This window comes from Ruditapes philippinarum, unplaced genomic scaffold (assembly GCF_026571515.1).
Source record: "Ruditapes philippinarum isolate M1 unplaced genomic scaffold, ASM2657151v2 ctg6473_1_1_1_1, whole genome shotgun sequence".
In the NCBI taxonomy this organism is placed as follows: Eukaryota; Metazoa; Mollusca; class Bivalvia; order Venerida; family Veneridae; genus Ruditapes; species Ruditapes philippinarum.
In genome coordinates, this window is record NW_026856655.1 from 8,162 (window position 1) to 15,000 (window position 6,839).

The window sequence follows — 6,839 nt, forward strand, 5'->3', positions numbered from 1 at the left end:
TGTAATATATCACGTTTGTTTGTGTAATTATTGATCAAACACATGGTAAGAAGACAAACGCATTATGTCGGTGATTTATATAACCGTTGATCGGGGATGGTTTTCAGAGTTGATCATCATCATCATCATCACCATCACCATCACCACCATCATCATCATCATCATCATCATCACCATCACCATCATCATCATCATCATCATCATAATAATAATAATAATAAAAATAAAAATAATGATGATGATGATAATGGTGATGCTGATGATGATGATACTGGTGATGATGATGGTGATGATACTGATGATGATGATTATAATAATAATAATGATAATAATAATAATAATGGTGAAATAATACTAATAATGATAAAAGTAATAATGATTATAATAATAACAATAAAAAATAATAATAATAATAATAATGATAAAAGTAATAATAATAATAATAATAATAATAATAATGGTGAAATAATAATAATAATAATAATATTGATAAAAGTAATAATAATAATAATAATAATAAAAATAATAAAACAACAACAAAAGCGTATATACTTACTGTCAGTTGAATATCAGAAATGAAAAATGTTAAATCGAAACGGCATGCAAACTATAAAATCGGAAATATATAAGAAATAAATTGAAATCGTATTTTTGTGTAGATCTTCTATTCCTAGCCCGATTTAGGTGAAAACGTTGCAACCTTTTTCAATTTTGGGTCATCTAATAATTATTCTGGAAACGGAATAATGGTCTCCGGTTTGGTTTTGATCGTCATCAAATGTAACATAAAAATCGAGAGAAAAAAATCCAGTCCAAACACCTTAGTGCAGTCCCTTCAATGAAGCATGTCAAACTCCTCCCAGAGGTTACTTCACTTTATCTCCGAAGAATTAAGGGGAGATCACTGCGTTGAGGTTGCAATATTAGTCCACAGGAATGAGTATACTAGTTTCCTGTCTACTTTTCTGCGATAACGTGCTGACAGGGCAAGCTATCAATATTTCTTTTTAAATTTTCTCTAAGAAGTGATGTTGTCGCTGTGAGAGTAGTATAGCATTTTGCTTATTTCTACTTTGGCGGTTACTTAGTATAACATTTTGAGTAAAAAATAATTTTTCAATTTTTTATAGAATGTCAAGATTACATATTTATGCGGATATTTCGGAAAATCATTCACTTAATATATCTCATCATAATGATCATCATCAACATTCCCTAATGCCATCATCAAAATCATCATCATGTTTTTGCCGCCATCATCATCATCATCATCATTCATTTATGTCATTATTGTCACCATCATCATCATCATCACCATCATCATCATCATCATCATCATCATCATCATCATCATCATCATCATCATTCATTTATGTCATTTTTGTCACCATCATCAACATCATTATCATTGTTAGCACCACCACTATTATCGTTATCATCATTATAGATCTCCCTTTTTTTGCAATCATTATCATCATTTTCATCATCGGTATTATAGTTGTTATCACCACCATTATCACCGCCAACACCATCATCATCATCATCATCATCATCATCATCATCATTATTATTATTATCATCATCATCATCATCATCATCATCATCATCATCATCATCATCATCATCATCATCATTATTATTATCATCATCATCATCATCATCATCATCATCATCATCATCATCATCATCATCATCATCATCATCATCATCATCATCATCATCATTATTATTATTATTATTATTATTATTATTATTATTATTATTATTATTATTATTATTATTATTATTATCAACAACATAAACAGTACTTTTATTACATCCTCATATCGTGTTATGTAATATTACCTGGACAATGACTTGTGTCTTTTTATTCAATTGAAAAACACATGCGTACTTTCTAAGTTGTTATTTTATAAGTTTTTATAAACTTTATAACAAGCTGTGACCGGACTGAACGACAATCATTGTACATTACACATATTATAAAATAATATAAATACTCAATATATTACGTTTGTAGCAAAGCGAGTTATATTGTTGCGGATTGTATCAAAGGTAAGATGTTTTATCTTTTATGGAAACATTTTATTTTCTATTGGGTGTTATAAATTATTTTTATTCAAAATCAACAAATATCCTAAAGTTTAAAAATGTATTTTGAAAATGTTAAATTTATTTTGTTATACGTACAGCTGTAACAGCTGTACAGTGTCAATTTAAATGCGCATTATGCCTTCAGAAACGTTTTTTCTTCTTTAGAAAGGGCAAACATGAGTTTTACAACGTTTAAATAATGGTTTCAGAGCATGTTATATGCTGATGACACAAAGAAAGTAGTGCTTATCGTGAATTTATTTGTTTTAAAAGAAACAAAATGTAAGCAAATTAGTATTTTAGTACTTCCGTACAAATACTCAATCATCATAACTGTAATAATTGCCAAAAAGCAGTAGAGACAGAAGCAAAAGCTGGCTTAGCTATAAGGCTAATGAGTAATCGTTTTGGAAACTGTAACAAGACACAAATAACGTATTCCTGAGGCATAATGGGTCTTTAAAGAAAATTAGAATTGGTTAATTTATTGCTATATGACAAAATGGTTTATATATTTGATTTCTTTATTTTTTGACACACGTTACCTTGAAATAAAAAATATGATAAAATATATAGTATGTGAAAACTTATATAGCAGTTAACAGTGAGCTAATAAAAAAGCAGAACAAATAAAATAGGGAATCTAATGTTCTTTGAATGCTCAGGTGGCTAAGCAATCTAGCGGTGCATTCCTAAATACAGTGTTAAAATGTTCTTCTAGAATGCTCGGCTGGCTAAGCAATGTAAAGGGGTATTCTTTAATAATGAGCAAGAACTGCCTTGCTGCAAAGCTCAGTTGACAGAGCAATCCAGCAGGGCATTCCAAAATATAGTGTAGATAAGGCTCTGCTGGAATGCTTAGATAGCTTGGCAATCTAGCAGGGCATTCTAAAACATCGTGTAAAGATGCTCTGCTAGAATGCTCAGATGGCTTTGCAATCTAGCAGGGCATTCCTAAATTTATTGTTAAAATGCTCTGCTGGAATGCTCGGCTCGCTAAGCAATCTAGCGGTGCATTCCTTAATACAGTGTTAAAATGCTCTGCTAGAATGCTCAACTGGCTAAGCAATCTAAAGGGGTATTTTTTAATACTGAGCAAGAACTGCCTTGCTGCAAAGCTCAGATGACAGAGCAATCCAGCAGGGCATTCCAAAATATAGTGTAGATAAGGCTCTGCTGGAATGCTCAGATGGTTTGGCAATCTAGCAGGGCATTCTGAAACATCGTGTAAAAATGCTCTGCCGGATGGCTCAGATGGCTTTGCAATCTAGTGGGACATTCCTGAATTTATTATAAAAATGCTCTGCTGGAATGCTCAGCTGGCTTGGCAATCTAGCAGTGCATTCTGAAATATCGTGTAAAATGCTCTGCTGGAAAGCTCAGATGGCTTGGCAATCTAGCAGGGCATTCCTAAATTTATTGTAAAAATGTTCTTCTGGCATGCTCAGCTGGCTAAGCAATCTAGCGGTGCATTGCTAAATACAGTGATAAAATGCTTTGCTAGAATGCTCAACTGGCTAAGCAATCTAGAAATATATTTAGATTATTATTACTTTCCCCCGCAGGAATTTTTTAACTTCTTACACCAAATGGAATGCTTTTCATCTTAGCTTCGTCACAGTATATACTTTATGTCACAGTATATACTTTAACACATCTTTTGACACCAAAGTATTTAAATCAACAGCTAAACCTACCACATGTCAGACCATTTTACATTCGATTTATACAGTGAAATACGCAACCAGTTATCCTTACTCGCAAAACAACTGTGGTCTGCTAGTTCGGAAACTGTTTATCGGTGTATTGTGAACCGTCGTCTGTTAGTTTTGAAACTGTTTATCAGTGTATTGTGTACTGTCATCTGTTAGTTCGGAAACTGTTAATGGGTGTATTGTGTACTGTCGTCTGCTAGTTCGGAAACTGTTTATTGGTGTATTGTGTACTGTCGTCTGTTAGTTTTGAAACTGTTTATCAGTGTATTGTGTACTGTCGTCTGCTAGTTCGAAAACTGTTTATTGGTGTATTGTGTACTGCCGTCTGCTAGTTCGGAAACAATTTATCGGTGTATTGTGTACTGTCGTCTGCTTGGTCGGAAACTGTTTATCGGTGTATTGTGAACTGTCGTCTGTTAGTTTTGAAACAGTTTATCAGTGTATTGTGTACTGTCGTCTGTTAGTTTTGAATCAGGTTATCAGTGTATTGTGTAATGCCGTCTGATAGTTTTGAAACTGTTTATTGGTGTTTTGTGTACTGCCGTCTGCAAGTTAAGAAGCAGTTTATCGGTGTATTGTGAACTGTCGACTGCTAGTTTGAAAACTGTTAATCGGTGTATTGTGTACTGCGTGTACTGTCGTCTGCTAGTTTGGAAACTGTTTATCGGTGTATTGTGTACCGCTGTCTGCCAGTTTTGAAACTGTTTATCGGTGTATTCTGTACTGCGGTCTTCTAGTTCAGACACTGTTTATCGATGTATTGTGTACTGTCGTCTGCTTGTTCTGAAACAGTTTATCGTTGTATTGTGAACTGTCGTCTGCTAGTTCGTAAACTCTTAATCAGTGTATTGTGTACTGCGTGTACTGTTGTCTGCTAGTTTGGAAACTGTTTATCGGTGTATTGTGTACCGCTGTCTGCTATTTCGGAAACATTTTATCGGTGTATTGTTTACTGTCGTCTCATTGTTCGGAAACTGTTTATCTGTGTATTCTGTACTGCCGTCTGCTAGTTTTGAAATTGTTAATTGGTGTCTTGTGTACTGCCGTCTGCTAGTTAAGGAGCAGTTTATCGGTGTATTGTGAACTGTCGTCTGCTAGTTTGAAAACTGTTTATCGGTGTATTGTGTACTGTCGTCTGTTAGTTTTGAAACTGTTTATCAGTGTATTGTGTACTGCCGTCTGCTAGTTCGGAAACAGTTTATCGGTGTATTGTGTACTGTCTTCTGCTTGGTCAGGAACTGTTTATCGGTGTATTGTGAACTGTCGTCTGTTAGTTTTGAAACTGTTTATCAGTGTATTGTGTACTGTCGTCTGTTAGTTTTGAAACTGGTTATCAGTGTATTGTGTAATGCCGTCTGCTAGTTTTGAAACTGTTTATTGGTGTTTTGTGTACTGCCGTCTGCTAGTTAAGAAGCAGTTTATCGGTGTATTGTGAACTGTCGTCTGCTAGATTGGAAACTGTTTATCGGTGTATTGTGTACCGCTGTCTGCTAGTTTTGAAACTGTTTATCGGTGTATTCTGTACTGAGGTCTGCTAGTTCAGAAACTGTTTTTAGATGTATTGTGTACTGTCGTCTGCTTGTTCTGAAACAGTTTATCGTTGTATTGTGAACTGTCGTCTGCTAGTTCGTAAACTGTGAATCGGTGTAGTGTACTGGGTGTACTGTTGTCTGCTAGTTTAAACTGTTTATCGGTGTATTGTGTACCTCTGTCTGCTATTTCGGAAACATTTTATCGGTGTATTGTTTACTGTCGTCTCATTGTTCGGAAACTGTTTATCTGTGTATTCTGTACTGCCGTCTGCTAGTTTTGAAATTGTTTATTTGTGTTTTGTGTACTGCCGTCTGCTAGTTAAGAAGCAGTTGATCGGTGTATTGTGAACTGTCGTCTGCTAGTTTGAAAACTGTTTATCGGTGTATTGTGTACTGTCGTCTGTTAGTTTTGAAACTGTTTACCAGTGTATTGTGTACTCTCGTCTGCTAGATCGAAAACTGTTTTTTGGTGTATTGTGTACTGCCGTCTGCTAGTTCGGAAACAGTTTATCGGTGTATTGTGTACTCTCGTCTGCTAGTATGGAAACAGTTTATCGGTGTATTGTGCACTGTCGTCTGCTAGTACGGAAACAGTTTATCAGTGTATTGTGTACTGTCGTCTGTTAGTTTTGAAACTAGTTATCAGTGTATTGTGTAATGCCGTCTGCTAGTTTTGAAACTGTTTATTGATGTTTTGTGTACTGCCGTATGCTAGTTAAGAAGCAGTTTATCGGTGTATTGTGAACTGTCGTCTGCTAGTTTTGAAACTGTTTATCGGTGTATTGTGTACTGCTGTTTTGTAGTTTTGAAACTGTTTATCGGTGTATTCTGTACTGCGGTCTGCTATTTCAGAAACTGTTTTTCGATGTATTGTGTACTGTCGTCTGCTTGTTCTGAAACAGTTTATCGTTGTATTGTGAACTGTCGTCTGCTAGTTCGAAAACTGTTAATCGGTGTATTGTGTACTGCGGGTACTGTTGTCTGCTAGTTTGGAAACTGTTTATCGGTGTATTGTGTACCGCTGTCTGCTAGTTCGGAAACATTTTATCGGTGTATTGTTTACTGTCGTCTCATTGTTCGGAAACTGTTTATCTGTGTATTCTGTACTGCCGTCTGCTAGTTTTGAAATTGTTTATTGGTGTATTGTGTACCGTCTTCTGCTAGTTCGGTAACAGTTTATCGGTGTATTGTGTACTGTCGTCTGCTAGTTTTGAAACTGTTTATCGGTGTATTGTGTACTGCCGTCTGCTAGTTCAGAAACTGTTTATCGGTGTATTGTGTACTGCCGATTGCTAGTTTTGAAACTGTTTATTGGTGTATTGTGTACCGCCGTCTGCTAGTTAAGGTACTGTTTATCGGTGAATTGTGAACTGTCGTCTGCTAGTATGGAAACAGTTTATTTGTGCATCGTGTACTGTTTGTACTGTCGTCTGCTAGTTCGGAAACAGTTTATCGGTGAATTGTGAACTGTCGTCTGCTAGTATGGAAACAGTTTATC

The 6,839-nt window shown here is 35.2% G+C and overlaps 1 protein-coding gene across 1 annotated transcript in view; it reads left to right on the forward strand.

Moving 5' to 3' along the window:
• The first annotated feature begins 1,923 nt into the window (after positions 1-1,923).
• The window catches only part of LOC132747219 (brevican core protein-like), a 28,291-nt gene continuing 23,375 nt past the window's right edge, over positions 1,924-6,839 (forward strand). Inside the window, exon 1 of the mRNA XM_060736549.1 lies at positions 1,924-2,055. The gene's annotated coding sequence lies outside the window, so the exon portion shown is untranslated. The remainder of the gene's footprint in view (positions 2,056-6,839) is intronic.